General features: G+C 46.3%; 1 long non-coding RNA gene across 1 annotated transcript; it reads right to left on the bottom strand.

Annotated features, from left to right (window-relative positions):
* Positions 1-3,304: 3,304 nt before the first annotated feature.
* On the bottom strand, positions 3,305-16,725 carry LOC138750308 (uncharacterized). The gene is made up of 3 exons (XR_011349248.1): positions 16,565-16,725; positions 3,939-4,028; positions 3,305-3,470 (listed from the first exon to the last, which is right to left on the bottom strand). It is a non-coding gene; the product is annotated as an uncharacterized lncRNA (long non-coding RNA).
* Between the last annotated feature and the right edge of the window lie 621 nt (positions 16,726-17,346).

Raw genomic sequence — 17,346 nt, forward strand, 5'->3', positions numbered from 1 at the left:
GGTAGTGGGGATACGGTGCCTCTGTGTAGTGGGGTAATGGTGGCTCTGGGTAGTGGGGTTACGGCGGCTCTAGATGGTGGGGTTACGGCGGTTCTTGGTGGTGGGGTTATGGCAGCTCTAGATGGTGGGGTTAAGACCCCTCTGGGTGGTGGGGTTACGGCGGCTCTGGCTAGTGGGGTTATGGCGGCTCTGGCTAGTGGGGTTATGGTGGCTCTGGGTTGTGGGGTTATGACGGCTCTGGGTCGTGGGGTTCAGGTGGCTCTGGGTTGTGGGGTTACGCCAGCTCTGGGTTGTGGGGTTACAGCGGCTCTGGGTCGTGGGGTTACAGTGGCTCTGGGTCGTGGGGTTACGACGGCTCTGGGTAGTGGGGTTCCGGCTGCTCAGTGTCGTGGAGTTACGGCGGCTCTGGGTCTTGGGGTTATGACGGCCCTTGGTCTTGGGGTTACGTCGGCTCTGGGTAGTGGGGTTGCAGTGGCTCTGGGTAGTGGGGTTACGGTGTCTTTGGGTAGTGGGGTTACGGTGGCTCTGGGTAGTGGGGTTAAGGTGGCTCTTGGTAGTGGTGTTACGGTGGCTCTGGGTACTGGGGGTTACAGCGGCTCTTGGTAGTGGGGTAACGTCGGCTCTGGGTGGTGGGGTTACGGCGGCTCTGGGTCGTGGGGTTACGGCGGCTCTGGGTCGTGGGGTTACGGCGGCTGTGCGTCATGGAGTTACGGCGGCTCTGGGTCTTGGGGGTTAAGGCGGCTCTTGGTAGTGGGATTACGGTGGCTCTGGATAGTAGGGTTATGGTGGCTCTGGGTAGTGGGGTTACGGCGGTTCTGGGTGGTGGGGTTATGGCAGCTCTAGATGGTGGAGTTAAGACCCCTCTGGGTGGTGGGGTTACGGCAGCTCTGGCTAGTGGGGTTACAGCGGCTCTGGGTCGTGGGGTTACGACGGCTCTGGGTCGTGGGGTTCCGGCGGCTCTGTGTCGTGGAGTTACGGCGGCTCTGGGTCTTGGGTTTACGGCGGCACTGGGTCTTGGGGTTACGGTGGCTCTGGGTAGTGGGGTTACAGTGACTCTGGGTAGTGGGGTTACGGTGGCTCTGGGTAGTGGGGTTACGGTGGCTCTGGGTTGTGGGGTTACGGTGTCAGGGTAGTGGGGTTACGGTGGCTCTGGATAGTGGGGTTACGTTGACTCTGGGTAATGGGGTTGCGGTGGCTCTGGGTAGTGGGGTTACGGTGTCTTTGGGTAGTGGGGTTACGGTGGCTCTGGGTAGTGGGGTTAAGGTGGCTCTGGGTAGTGGTGTTACGGTGGCTCTGGGTACTGGGGGTAACAGCGGCTCTTTGTAGTGGGGTTTCGTCGGCTCTGGGTGGTGGGGTTACGGCGGATGTGGGTCATGGTGTTACGGCGGCTCTGGGTCGTGGGGTTACGGCGGCTGTGCGTCATGGAGTTATGGCGGCTCTGGGTCTTGGGGGTTAAGGCGGCTCTTGGTAGTGGGATTACGGTGGCTCTGGGTAGTAGTGTTATGGTGGCTCTGGGTAGTGGGGTTACGGCGGTTCTGGGTGGTGGGGTTATGGCAGCTCTAGATGGTGGAGTTAAGACCCCTCTGGTTGGTGGTGTTACGGCAGCTCTGGCTAGTGGGGTTACAGCGGCTCTGGGTCGTGGGGTACGACGGCTCTGGGTCGTGGGGTTCCGGCGGCTCTGTGTCGTGGAGTTACGGCGGCTCTTGGTCTTGGGTTTACGGCGGCTCTGGGTCTTGGGGTTACGGTGGCTCTGGGTAGTGGGGTTACAGTGACTCTGGGTAGTGGGGTTACGGTGGCTCTGGGTAGTGGGGTTACGGTGTCTTTGGGTAATGGGGTTACGGTGGCTCTGGGTAGTGGCTCTGGGTAGTGGTGTTACGGTGGCTCTGGGTACTGGGGGTTACAGCGGCTCTTGGTAGTGGGGTTACGTCGGCTCTGGGTGGTGGGGTTACGGCGGCTGTGGGTCGTGGGGTTACGGCGGCTCTTGGTAGTGGGATTACGGTGGCTCTGGGAGTGGGGTTATGGTGGCTCTGTGTAGTGGGGTTATGGTGGCTCTGGGTAGAGCGGTTACGGTGGCTCTGGGTAGTGGGGTTACGGTGGCTCTGGGTAGTGGCGTTACGGTGACTCCTGGTAGTGGGGTTACGGTGGCTCTGGGTAGTGGGGTTACGGTGTCTCTGGGTAGTGGGGTTACGGTGGCTCTGGTAAGTGGGGTTACGGTGGCTCTGGTTAGTGTGGTTATGGTGGCTCTGGGTACTGGGGGTTACAGCGGCTCTTGGTAGTGGGGTTTCGTCGGCTCTGGGTCGTGGGGTTATGACGGCTGTGGGTCGTGGGGTTACGGCAGCTCTGGGTCATGGGGTTACGGTGGCTCTGGGTAGTGGGGTTATGGTGGCTCTGGGTAATGTGGGTTATGATGGCTCTGGGTAGTGGGCTTACGGTGGCTCTGGGTAGTGGGGCTACGGTGATTCTGGTTGCTGGGGTTATTGTGGCTCATGGTAGTGGCGTTACGGATGTTCTGGGTAATGGGGTTACGGTTCCTCTGGGTAGTGGGGTTACGGTGGCTCTGGGTAGTGGGATTACGGCGGCTCTGGGTAGTGGGGTTACGGTAGCTGTGTAGTGGGGTTACGGTGGCTCTGGGTCATGAGTTTACGGTGTCTCTGGGTCGTGGGATTACGGTGGCTCTGGGTCGTGGAGTTACATTGGCTCTGGGCAGTGGGATTAAGGTGGCTCTGGGTAGTGGGGTTACGGTGGCTCTGGGTTGTGGGGGTTAAGGAGACTCTGGGTAGTGGGGTTAAGGTGATTCTGGGTAGTGGGGATACGGTGGCTCTGAGTAGTGGGGTTACGGTGACTCTGGGTAGTGGGGGTTACGGTGGCTATGGGTAGTGGGTTACGACGGCTATGGGTGGTGGGGTTACAGCGGCTCTGGGTAGTGGGGTTACGGTGGCTCTGTGTAGTTTGGTTATGGTGGCTCTAGGTCGTGAGGTTACGGTGGCACTCGGTAGTGGGGTTACGGTGGCTCTGGGTCGTGGGGTTATGGTGGCACTCAGTCGTGGTGTTACGGTGGCTCTGGGTAATGGGCTTACGGGACTCATTTAAGGACTCTTATATTTGGACTTCAGCGATTGTTTTCCAATGTATTGTACACTTTGTTTACAGTTCTTCATGGGATTAAATGTGTATGTTGTGTACAGTTTTCTTTGACTGCCAATAAGTGGTAATTGTGTCTGTCCAGAGGAAAAATGAATCTCTGAGTTTTTATGTGTGTACTTGTCAATAAATCGGAATCTATATGGCACCATTTGTTCCCAATTGTTCTTTATTTGTTTCCCTGCGTAGGTTGAGTTGGTTCTTTTTGGCATGACCAGGAAGTGGTAACTCTGCCTCGCCTCCAGGAACAAGAATCTCAGGGTTGAATCTGAAGTTGGCCCAAAGGGTCTGTTTCTACGCTGGGAATCTTTATGACTCTGTGAAAAGATCTGAGTGGCGGGAAATAATTTTTTTCAGGGAATGCCACAGTAAAGTCTGGAAATTCAAACTGTGTTTAATTGTAATGATTCAGCAAAAATATGAGGAGAATTAGGATCAGTTGTTGGGAGAGAACAGGGAAGCAGAGCTCAAGTCCCCTCCTTTCCTGTCACAAGGAAATACAAGACCATGAGAGAAGGTCCCACGGACATTGAGCCATGTACACGGTGCACAGGCTTTGTTGGGAAGAGTTGGAGCTGAAGCAGGGGCCCTCAGCAAAGCCACATCTGTCCCCATCTTTATAACCATCCTGACTGGGACTGTTGGAACCCTCCTTATTTGCTCAACAGCATTGAACACAGAACATTCCAGCACAGACCGGCCGTTCATTCCACGATGTTGTGCTGACCGACGTAAACCTTCTCCATAACAATCTAAACCCTCCCCACCTTACACCCGTCACCCTTTATTATCCTTACATCCATCTGCCTGTCAAAGAGTCTTCAATGTCCTGGTTGTCCCAGCCTCGATCACCACCCTCGGCAATGCATTCCAGGCAGTACCACTCTCTGTGTGGACAAACGAAAGAGTCAGATCTCTCTCACATTTCCAAGAGTTAAGATTCAATTTATTGCCATGTAATAAAGACAGTGCAACATTACACAAAATTTGTTTTTCGTCTGCTGTAGGGCAGACAGATTTGACATTGGCAGAAATTGCTTGAAGCACCTCTTTACAGTCAGAGAAAGAGAAGCAAATGAGACCTCCCCAGAGTCACTGAGCGTCCGTCAATTTGGCTCCAACCCTCCCATAGCCCCTGTTACCACACAGAATCTAGTCCAAACCATCAGCAGCTTGAGCTCCAGATCTGAGCCCCCATCATGATGAGGAACCCTTCAGGGACCTCGGCCCCCTCTCTCATCCTGCTTCAGATCCCTGGATCCACTTCGGCCAATCTTGAGCCAGTCCCCCGCAGTCCCGTGAATCCCTCAACTGCACTTGTCAGCAGCTCACAGCCTGAGGAGTTTCCTTCCCTCGAATCGCCCCCACCCCCCCCCCCCCCGCCTGTGGGTTCAACCACAGAACCCCTCTCTGGGCTGCCGCTGTGATCCTGTCCCAGGGGTCACCTCCTCTTCATCTCCTTCTTAAACTGGGTTGGGCTCCCCATTTCCTGGTGCCCTGAGCCAGTCCTCTGCTTCCCCGAAGTCTCTCACCTCTCCTGGCTGCTGCCAATCATAGGCCCTGCTATCCTGGAGGCGGCCCCCACGGCTGCAGTATTTTTAAAATAAAACCAGCGTCAGGTCAATTTACAGGTCTTTTAAAGCCTTTCCGGATCCAACAGCATTCAGACTAGATGGTAGGAGCCCACGACGGAGCACTGGGTTTCCGCTCTCCGTGGGTCTGCAGCTCCGCCAGTGCTGCCATGTTCTCCCAGTCCCAGCTCTATGAACAGTCAGGGTACCAAGGCTGTGTGGAGAAGCAGGGGAGTGGGATGGTGGGAGAATGGATCAGTTCATGATGAAATGGTGGAGCGGACTCGATGGTCTGAATGGCCGACCTGCTCCTAGGTCTCATTGTCTCATCTTTTGCAAAGTACAGACATGGTTTTTAAACCAAAACACACAATTTGTAAATCACAGTTTGGGCTTTTTAAATGAAAACTGCCCACATTTCGGCCCTGCAAAGTTGTGGTTTTTGATCCCAAAACACCACACATTTTGTCAAATACAACCTGATCTTTTGGAAAAAAATATTACTGTGCACTTTCCTGCAAAACACAGCACAGGCCCTTTGGCCCTCGATATTGTGCTGACCCATATATTCCAATACAAAACTTTCCCGACCCTGTTTTCTTTATCCATGTGCCTGTCTACGAGTCTCTTAAATCCCCTAATGTTTCAACCTCCACCTCCATTCCAGGCCACCACAACTCTGCTTAAAATAAACTTACCCCTGATGGATCACCGAAATTCCCCTCTCTCCACTGTGGACACACGTCCTCGGGTGTTTGCTATTCCTGCCCTGGGAAACAGGCGTTTGCTGCCCACCCTATCTATGCCTCTCTGAATCTGGGAGACCTCTATTAAGTCTCCTCTGATCCTTCTGCCTCCAAAAAGAAAAGGCCCAGCTTTACTTACCTTGCCTCATCACTTCTTTTCCAATCTGGACAACCTCTTTACAGGAAGGAACAGGTGAATCTTTGGAGAGGCTGCAGAGCAGATGGACCAGGATGTTGTCTGGATTGGAGAATGTGCCTTGTGAGGCAAGGTTCAAAGACCTTGGGCTTCTCCCTTTGAAGTGAAGAATGAGATGGGCCTTGGAAGTCTACAAGATGATGAGGCATAGATCGGGTGGACCACCAGCACCTTCCCCCAGTTTGCGAGAGTAGCAAACACCAGGTAACGTCTGTACACAGTGAGGGGAGGAATGTTTAGGGGAGACATCAGAACCAAACATTGAGAGGAGTGGGTGCCTGGAATGATTGACCTGGGAGGTGGAGGCTGGTACAGTCAGGACATCTAAAAGAGTCTGAGGGTCTTAGGCACATGGATGGAAGAAAGTGAGAGGGTGATGAGGAGATGGCTGCAGTTAAAGAAGACAGCTCACTCCCAAACTCCCCACAGCTGAGTGGGAAACACTTGCTTTCAGATCAGATTCGATACAATTTATTGTCATGTAATCAGACAGAAATGTAATATTACACATCATCAGCGACAATATTACAGCAGCAATCATCGGGCATGAACACCACCCAGAACATGCTCTGTTCTCACTGGCACCATCAGGAAAGAAGTCTCGATGCCACAAGCCTCGCACCACCAGGTTCAGAAAGAGCTGCTCCCCCTCCACCATCAGACTCCTCAACTACAAACTGTCACGTGAATCAAAGCTCGCACAACTGGAGGGGGAATAAATGCTTTGATTAGCTTATAACTATGGGAGGATCTCACAGACATCTTCGGAAGGGTTCTCTGTTTAGGCAGGAAAACAGGGTTAGATGGGGCAGAGCCAGGAGGCCGGGCCAGGTATCAGCGCAACACACTACCAGTGAATCCCAGTTCACTGCATTCACCCCTTCTTGTAGAATTTAGGGTCTGTGAATGAAGACAGAGATCATGGGTTCAGAAGAAAAGTTGAAAAATAAACATTTACAAATTTACAGAATTAAGCGATGCGGGGACCTGGAGATCCTGGTGGAGCACCTTAGCACTGGGGGGGGGGGCCTTAGGCTCCTTGGGTCTCCTGGTCCCCTTGTGAGGGAGGAGAGGTGGGCTGGTCCTCTGGCTTAATGGTGGAGGGGGATGCACTTTCCTCCTGATCTGGATCCCCCGAGGCCCTGACTGGGGGCTGTGAGAATGAGCTCCGTGACTTGCAGGGCACCTGAGGCAACAGACCCTTTGATCTGGTGGTTACCAGGGCCTGATGGAGACCGTGTTCTCCCTCCCATCCGGGTATCCACAAAGGCATACGTGGGATTGGTGTGGAGCAGGTTCGCCCTTTCCACCAGGGGGTCGGTTCTTGCTTCTCCTCACGTGCTTCCTGAGAAGGACTGGACCCGGAGTGGTGATCCAGGTTGGGAGTGTTGTTCTCGATGTCAACCTACTTTCCAAATTGAGTAAGAGCTTGTGACGAGTAGTGTTGGTCATGGTACATAGTAGCGACTGGATGGAATGGAGCGCCATAGGGAGGACTTCCTGTTACCCCTCACCAGCAGGTGGCTCGTCACTCATAAAGGATGAATCTAGCTGGGACACCTGAACAGTGCTCTAACAAACCTTTCCCAATTGATCTCCCAAAAACATATCTATATACTCTGTCACACATTGCTGAAGTCCACAATCAGCTCTTTGACGCAGACAGTGGGTGTTATATTGCTTCAGCCAAGATTTCTGTCTCCGTCCTGTGTGCTGACCCATTGACCCTTTTTATACAGTGCACTGCTGTGGTATCATTTGCTAATAAGTGATTGGAAAATGTAATTTCTTAATCAGTCATAGGTGCAAAGAGAATAGAGCAGGAGATGGAATTGGCCACCCTGTGACTCTCCGCTCCTGATTGTGGAGGAGATGAGTTTGCCAATCCGTACTCTTTGGGGTCTGAAGGGAAGGAAATCCAAGTGGTCAAGTCACCTTTATTTATCATTCAAACCATTGCCATTAATATCACAGGAAAGATGAGAGAGGGTTTCTCCAGGAACAAGAAGCATATTGACATAAATCGAAATGAACTATTAAGTCATAAGACAATTTTTTTAAAAACCCACGAAAACAAACCCATGATATACGAGTACACATATGTTCTCGGAATAGAGGAGCCTGATGGCTTGCGGATAAAAGCTGTTACACAATCTGGATGAGTGGGCCCGAACGCTCCTTCCAGATGGAAGAATGGAGACCATTTCCAAGAAGGGTGTGTGAAGTCTTTCACCATATTATTTGCCTTCCACGTGGATCTTGCCTTGTAGATGTCCATCATGGCAGGAAGAGAGACCTCAATGATATTCTCTGCTGATTCCACTATCCTCTGGAGGGTTTTGAGGTCTGAGGTGGTACAGTTTCCAAACCAGAGTGTGATGCAATGGCTCCGAATCCTCTCAATACATCCTCTGTAGGATGTCGTGTGGATGGAGGGTGGGAGATGAACTTTCCTCTGCCTTCAGAGGATGAAGAGATGCTACTGGGCTTTCTCGATAATGGAGCTGGTGTTGAGGACCAGGGGAGATTCTCCACCAAACGCACACCAAGAAACCTGGTCCTTTTCACAACCTCAACGGTGGAGCCGTCAGTGGTCAGTGAACAGAGATCCTTCGGGCCTCCCTGAAGTGGACAACCATCTCTTTGGTTTTATTAACATTCAGATATAGACTGTTGGCTCTGCACTAGTCTGTTAGCAACTGCACCTCAACACTGACTCATCATTCTTGCTGATAAGGCCCACCACGGTCGCATCATCAATGGACTTGAGGATATGGTTTGAGCTGAGTCTAGTTGCACAGCCATGGGTCAGCAGAGTAGACACCAATGGACAAGCCCACAGCCCGGGGGAGGTGGGGAGGGGTGATGATCTGGGAAGTCCTGATTGTGACCCAGAATGCTTGAGATCTCCCCCACAGGATGTCAAGAATCTAACTGCAGAGGGAAGTGTTTAGGTCCAGCAGGTTCAACGTCTCCATCAGGTACTGAGGTCTGATTGGGTTGAAGGCTGAAGTGAAGTCAATGAACAGCATTCCAACAGACCTGTGTTTGCTTCCAGATGGGTGAGGCTAAATGGAGGGAGGTGGTGATGGCATAATCCATAGAGCAGTTTGATCAATATACGAATGGCAGGGGGTCCAGTGAGGGGAGCAACAGGAGGTTGATGTGCCCCATGATGAGACTCTCAAAGCACTTCATGATGGTAGATGTAAATGGAGCAGGGCAGCCGTCACTGAGGAAAGAACTGATGACTTCTTCGGCCCAGGGATGATGGTGGCGGTTTTGAAGAAGTAGGAACTGTGCCCCTGTAGAAGCACAAGGTTGACTGGTGCTCTTCCGTCTTCTGTCTGGGGGTGGGCTGTGGTCGTTCGGGCACAGGGGTTGTGACCTGGTTCATGGTGGCCTCGTTCTCTCATCGTCCACCACAACACATCGGCATGGGCTGCGACCGTCCTGGGATTTGAGAAGTCCTTGTCTGCTTGCAGGAACGGGATGTCCTCTGGCATTTGTTCGAGGAAGGCTTACTCAAGCATCAGGCAGGGTCTGTGACCTTCTATCAGTGCAAGCATCTCGTCCATCAAGGCCAATTTTATCAATACAGTCATCTGTTCTAGGAATAGGATAACCATCTGTTTTAGTTACTGAATTAACCTTCCAGTAATCTGTACAAAATCTAATAATTCCATCTGGTTTCGGTACCAGAATACAAGAAAAAAAAACCTTCTGAGTTTGAAGGTCTAATAATGTAATTTCTCAACATATATTCCACCTCCTGATCTATGATTTTACTCCTTAATGTATATACTATATAGGTCTGTCCCCCAGGCCATTGAGGTGCATCAGCCTGGCTGCGTGCTGCCGACAGGAGAGTCTAAAGATGCTGAGGAGAAGGGTTTTGAGGGTGATGCACTTGCCCTCATCAGAGGGATCATGGATCAGATCAGCAACTCTAGCTGCTCTTTCCTTGTTGAGGGCACTCACCATGTGGTAGAACATGGTGGAGTCCGAGGTGATCTGCCGGAGTTGAAGATCCACCTCCACCTGCCTGATCCATGTGCGGGGCCGGTAGGTCCAGAATGGGGGAGCTTCACAGAGAGAGTGCTGATCGCCGAGGAATCCATGTTTTGAGACCAGATGTCATCTGGGCTCTGCAGGTTCACCAATGTAGTGGCCGCTACACACAGAAAACACCACAGGACTTGATGGAATTTCAAGGACAATTGTTTATCTGAATTTGGAGTGCCCCAATTTAAAGCCAACGTGAGTTCTGCCCCACGCAGTGGTGACGTCATTAAGTGGCCCAGGACACAAACTGAGGCCACGAGGCAATAAGCAAGCCCTGACAGCGGTACAAACAGGGCCGGTTCATTCACAGAGATGTGCACCACCACCAAACCTTATTATGAGGATAAGGGGAGTGGAGAACCATCTGTTTCAGGTGTTTGCTGTAGACAGGGTTGAGGAAGTTATCGATCACAAGATTATGGAAACAAAATCTTGTGAGGGTAACCTTAAAGAAACCATGGTTCCTGAGTGCCTATCGAACTCAGCAATTTTGGAAAATTTGGAGGAAAAGTTAGGTCATCTTAAATCACAAGAAACGGATGCAATTGAAGGAATTAATTTTGAAATTTACAAATTTGTTTCCTGATGTGCCAAAAAAAGACATCAGTGATTTATCATGATGTAGATGTGGGAGAAGCAAGTCCCATGAATCAACACCCATATAGTATATACATTAAGGAGTAAAATCATAGATCAGGAGGTGGAATATTACATTATTAATATTAGACCTTCAAATATTAGACCTTCAAATATTAGACCTTCAAATATTAGACCTTCAAACTCAGAAGGTTTTTTTTTCTTGTATTCTGGTACCGAAACCAGATGGAATTATTCGGTTCTGTTCAGATTACAGGAAGGTTAATTCAGTAACTAAAACAGATGCTTATCCTATTCCAAGAACAGATGACTGTATTGATAAAATTGGCAAAGCTAAATTTCTTACTAAGTTGGATTTGTTGAAAGGTTACTGGTGTCTGTCTTTAACTGGGAGAGGAAAGAATATTTCGGCTTTTGTAACTCCATCTGGTTTATATGAGTATAATGTGTTACCTTTTGGCATGAAAAATGCCCCTGCTACATTCCAAAGGATGATTAATTTGGTAATCCAAGGGTTAACTCATACAGATGCTTATATTGACAAAGGGGGTGATGTGGCCATCTTGGGTCTGTCCTCAGGGTGCACTGGGATCTGGTGATATCTGCACACCAGGTAAACCTTGGAGAAAGCCCTCACACCATGCAGGTTGGCCGTAAAGTTCTGGATGTGAGGGATGGGGTAACGGTCAGGAATGGTTGCCTCGTTGAGTCGTCGACAGTCTCCGCAAGGACGCCAGCCGCCGGAGACTCACTAACCTGACAGGTTGACACTGTGGAATCCTTGATGAAATTGAAACTTAAATGCGAATTTCCTTAACTACTTTCTGGTTTCTGGTTGAAAAGTACATATTTCAACTTCTTTAACTGTTTTACATGTGCTATTAATATTTAAACATGACAGTTCATAGATGTCAAAACAATGTTTAATCAATTCCCAAAAAAGCATTTATTTTAATGTTTGTAGTTTCATTATAGCATTTATATTAGGCTTTTTTAAAATGGAAATGTGGATGTGAATTTCCTGATGTACATTTGTTTTCTTGAAGAAAAATCATTTTACATGTGTTGTTAATTTATACACAACACAGTTCATAGCTTGTGAAAACAAAGATTAAACATTTCCCAAAATGCCATTTATTTTAGTGTTTGTAGTTCCTTTCCATTTTAACATCCCAATGTTATACTCTGAGACTCAAGAACTTTACAGGTTGACACTGTGGAGTTCACTTCCATAAAAATGTCACACCTTGAAACTCACTCACATCACCAGGTCACACTGTGAAAATTACTCACATCCCAAGTTTACACTGTGGGACGCACTCACATAACATTTACAATGTGGGATTCACTAAGTCAACAAGATTATACTGTGCAAATCTCTCACATACCAAGTTTACACTGTGGGACTCACTCACATAACATTTACAATGTGGGATTCACTAAGTCAACAAGATTATACTGTGCAAATCTCTCACATAACAAGTTTACACTGTGGGACTCATTCACATTACATTTACAATGTGGGATTCATAAAGAAGACATGATTACACTGTGGGACTCACTAACATAAAGTTTACAATATGGGATTCACAAAGAAAACATGATTATTCTTTGGAACTCACTCACATCACAAGGTTACACTGTGGAACTCACTAACAAAACATTTTCAATGTCGAACTCCAATGAGAAAACAAGGTCAAAAGGTGGGACTCACTCACTTACAAGGTTAGACGGCGGGTAAAAATCACATCACATGTTCATTCTGATGAATTCATTCAAATAACAAAGTTACATTGTGGAATCCCCCTCAATAAGAAAGATAAACTGGAAGAGTCATGTAATGGAGTAGGGGCCGGTAGGAGAATACCAGCCCTCTCCAGAAAAAAAGGAAATAAGTGAAGAAAAAGCAAAGCCCCTGTCTTGGGTAAACTTATACTTCTCATTTTGTTCATTTTAGATTGGTCACAGTGTTTGAGCCACCGAAAGAAAATAGACAAACACACACCGAGAACAGTTCAGTTTATACAAATGTTTATTACTAATTCAAAAGCTGATTTCACACTACAATATGCAAGCCCTTCCCAACTATACTTATCAATGCCTGGGCTGGTCCCAAATGCCGAAGCGAGGCTACAACTGCACACTTGTAGTAGGTTGTCAGGGCGCCGGTAGCAGCTTCTCCACCTCCCCCGACCGGGACGTTGCTTGGACTCAGGCTGTTCTTCCTTCTTGACAAGGGGTGTTCCCACCCCTCGGAGAGTCTAAACTTAAGCAGCAGGACCACAGGCTTATATACCCCAAAAACAATTAATCATGCGCCTCCTCCTTCTAACATTTGTCAGTCAAAATCAAAACTGAACATTATATTCTACAATTTAGAAGATTAATTATTATGGAACCAGGATGTTATGATTTCCTCGTTTATCTCGTAGATACAAAGACTTATTAAAACTTCTCGAGCAAGACAGGTTGTGACCAATTCGTCAATTTCAGAGTGTTGCATTTGACAACTGCTTTCCCTGGGCCTCACAGTGGAATTCCATTTCAAAGTCTATCTTCAGATAAATCCCCATGGCTGAGTTTAATTACATTTGCTAGTTCTGAAAGTAAGGTGACCTGCGTGTGGACCCAGTGTCGTCAGTTCCATATAAGCAAAAAGCATCTGTGTACATGGTTTTAATCCTCCATTACAGCCCCAGACACACAAATCATAACAAATAAAAAATAAAGGTTTGGAGAAAATGGTTCCTCAGAAAGAAAAGCCAAAACAACAGGAAGAAAAGAATAAAGACGCCAGAAGAGAAAGTGAAGGCCTTACCTGCACGAAAAAGCAGGGACCCGCCGTGGAAAGAGGAGCCCGCTCCCCGAGGTGAGTGGAGACCACGCAGGGTCGTGACCCACCAACTGTGGGACTGCAAAAATGGCTCACGGAGCCAAATAGGGGTGCACCACTGCGGATGCGCGAAGAATCGTGCATGCGCGATGTGCATGACAAGGAGAATACTGACGGGAGGGGGACCAGCTGTGGAGTTAAACTCCACAGCACCAACAGCTGTGAGATGCCCGACAGCAGGGCTCCCAGTCGGAAGATAAAGAAAGCAAATGGAAAGGGAGGGATCTGAAAGAAAAAAGGAAGCAAGAGACACAACAGATAAACAGCCCAGAAGAAGAGGACCAACATCAAGAAACCATGGAAAAAAACCCAACAAACTGAGACAAGCAGCTCATCCAGAAAGTCCAAAGAGATACAGATACAAGGAAGAGAAATAGAAGACACAAACCCAAGAGCAGACACAGAAGAAGAAGAAGGAGAACACCAAGCTCTGCACAGAGGAATAGGAGGTAAAATGAATGGAGAGTACGTAAAGAAAAATTATTTTTCAAGAACAAATGAAAGCATTAAAAGAATGGCTGACACTAGAATTTAGTGAAATGAAAAGTACAGAAGAAAAAGTGAGTAGAATAGAGCTGGTCATAACAGATGTAGGGAAAGGATCAGAAAATGTGGAAGAACGTGTAATGGTGGTAAAAATGGAAGTGAACAACCTAAAAAGAAAATTGGAAGAAAGTGACAAAAAAGTTAAAGAAACACAGGAGTTGTTAGCCCAGAAGTTGGATATAATGGAAAACTATAGTAGGTGAAACAATATAAAGATAGTGGGCCTTAAGGAAGATGAAGGTGGCAAAGATATGAAAGAATTTATAAAAGAATGGATCCCAAAGGTCCTGGGAATGCCAGAAGTGCAGGAAGGAATGGAAATAGAAAGCACACACAGAACATTAGCCCCGAAACCACAGTCACAACAAAAAACAAGATCCGTTTTAGTAAAATTCCTGAGATACATGACAAGAGAAAATATATTGAAGAAGGCAATGAATAAAATTAGAGAAGACTAAAAACCACTGGAATACAAAGGTCAATTTTTTTTCTACCCACACATAAGTTTGGAGCTCCTAAAGAAGAGGAAGGAGTTTAATGCAGCAAAATCGATCCTATGGTAGAAAGGCTTTAAATTTATGTTAAGATATCCAGCGGTGCTTAAAATAGTTACCCGGGGCAGCAAAATGGACTGTTCTCGGATCCGGAGAATGCACGAGAATTTGCAGAACACCAGCAAGACAGATAGAAAGATGAAGAGATGTAACAAGAACAAAGAATGACGGTAAACTATATATGAAGATGTAAAAATAATGTATAAATAAGAACTAAAGGAGGGAAGAAAAGGGAAGTCAGGGAGTAGGGGGAAAGAAAAGAGGAGGAGTTAACAAATAAATAAATAAAACATAAAAAGAAAAAGAGAAGAAACGAGTAGGAGCTTTGTTATAATGTGAAGATAAAAGTCTTTTCTGGAGGGGGTTGGGTGGGAGAGAATAACAGTTACTGCAAAATCAGTTGACACTTGCGAACGGGTTCGCAGTCCGAATGGAGAGGGAAGTTGTGGTTGCCCAGCAAGGGACAAGGGGTGACTCAGAGATGGTGGACAGTTGGGTTTAAGGGAATTATAGATGTGGGAATGGTGGAAATATTTTATGTTTTAGAAGTGTTGTCATTCAGTGCATTCAAAAAAAGAAAACTGAGAAATGGAAATGGGGAAAAGGTGGTGGTGAGGAGGCGGAAATGAGATGTAAACAAAGTATGAGATGGCTATGTTGAACTATATGACTATAAATATTAATGGAATACATAACCAAATCAAAAGGAAGAGGATATTAAATTTACTGAAAAAATAGATATAGCATTCGTGCAGGAAACACATCTAACTGAAGTGGAACAGAAGAGATGAAGGAGAGAGTGGGTAGGACATGTAACAGCAGCATCATATAATTCAAAAGCCAGAGGTGTAGCTATATTAATCAATAAAAATGTACCAATCAAAATAGAAGAGGAAATGATAGATCCAGCAGGGAGATATTTAATGATAAAATGTCAGATATATTCAGAACTCTGGAATTTGGTCAATATCTATGCACCTAATGAAGAGGATCAAAAGTTTATGCAAAATATTTTTTTGAAGATTGTAAAAACACAGGGGAATATATTGATAGGAGGGGACTTTAACCTTAATTTGGATTCAAAGATGGATAAAACTGGACAAAAGACTAGCAGAAAGTACAAAGTAGCCAAATTTATGGTTAAATCAATGCAGGAAATGCAACTTTTGGATCTATGGAGGAAGCAACACCCAAAGGAGAAGGAATACTCATATTATTCGAGTAGACATAAAACATACTCAAGGATTGACCTGTTCCTGTTGTCAGCCCATATCCAAGGGAGAGTTAGGATAATGGAATATAAAGCTAGATTGTTATCTGAACGCTCACCCCTGTTATTAGCATTAGAACTGGAGGACATCCCAACAAGAACATATAGATGGAGATTAAACTCCATGCTACTTAAAAGACAGGGTTTTAGAGAATTTATTGAGCGCCAAATTAAAATGTACTTTGAAATAAATATGGAATCAGTGAAAGACAAATTTATATTATGGGATGCAATGAAAGCCTTCATCAGAGGGCAGATAATAAGTTATGTAACTAAGATGAAAAAGGACTACAATCGGGAAATAGAACAGCTGGAAAGGGAAATAGTAAGTACAGAAAAAGATCTAGCATCAAGGGGAGATACAACAAAAAGAAGAGAATTGCCAGACAAAAAAAAATATGAAACACTACAAATGTATAAGGTGGAGAAGAACATAATGAAAATAAAGCAGAAGTATTACGAGTGAGGAGAAAAAATGCACAAAATACTAGCTTGGCAGCTTAAAACAGAACAAGCTAAAAGAACGGTTTTGGCATCAAGGAAAAAAGACAAAAAAAATTACATAAAACCCAACAGAGATCAATGAAAACTTTAAGGAATTCTAGGAGGAATTATACTGAACTGAGATTGAAGGAAAAGAAGACAAAATAGATGAGTTTCTCGCTAAAATTGAATTACCAAAATTGCAATAAGAGGAGAAAACAATCATAGCTCAAAAAACAATTTGAAAAGATGAATTAACTATTTCCATACACCCTCCCCCTTAACGTCTATTTTTCTAAATCCACTCCATGATCGAAACATCTCCACTTAACCCAACCCACATTTCTTCTCCCATTCAAAGCACTCAGTTATACACCAAGGCAGTAAAATAAAATCTCAATGCTGGAAATACTCAGCAGATCATCTACTGGAAAAATAATCGGAGTTAAAACCATCAGGTCAATAACCTTTCACTGGGATTCAGAAAGATGATCAAACAAACCTGATTCTATTTGCTGTGAAAAAGAAGAGGGGAAATAACAAAATGAAGAGATGGGATGAAAAGCCCGAGCAGCAGAAATAGCAGTGGTGCTGGATGAGTGGAGTCGACTGGTTGATCAGCACCTCTGTCTGGATGGAGGGGTAAAGGATAAATAAGACAAACATGATGCCGTCACTGTGAGGTTCAATACGACAGCTGCAGAGAATCTGAAATGAAGGAATGGTGAAAATACTTGTTTTTGGATCAATGTGACAAAATTTGACCTGACAAAAGAAAACAAAATTGCATTGCACTGCCAGAACTCTCTTGATCAAGGGACACAATAAAATAGTCCAGAAGCCAACATTATAAAATTGAACAGCCAAGTTATGCAAATTGGCAGGAAGAGATAAAACAGAGTTACATAATTCCATGAAAGTGGTGTCACAGGAGGGAGTCACGTGATGGAGTAGAGACTGGTCAGGGAATTCCAGCCCTCTCCGGAAAAGTTGAAAAAAAACACACAAAACACAACGGTACAAGAATAAAAATTAAAACAAAGTAAAAGTAAAGGTGAGAAGAAAATGGCAGCGAAGAGAGAAAAGTCGAAAGCAACGGGAAGAAGAGAAGATGAAAGAACGTCGGAAGAAGAAGGTGAAGGCCTTACCTGTCCGAGGAAAAGAAAACAAGGAAACAATAGATGGCCAACCCAGAGGAAGAAGAAGAAGAACAAAGAGAAATGGAAGAAGAAGGGAAAGGCAGGACAATGGATATATCTTTTTTTAAAGAATATATGGAATCAG

Source organism: Narcine bancroftii, unplaced genomic scaffold, assembly GCF_036971445.1.
Source record: "Narcine bancroftii isolate sNarBan1 unplaced genomic scaffold, sNarBan1.hap1 Scaffold_114, whole genome shotgun sequence".
Classification (NCBI taxonomy): Eukaryota; Metazoa; Chordata; class Chondrichthyes; order Torpediniformes; family Narcinidae; genus Narcine; species Narcine bancroftii.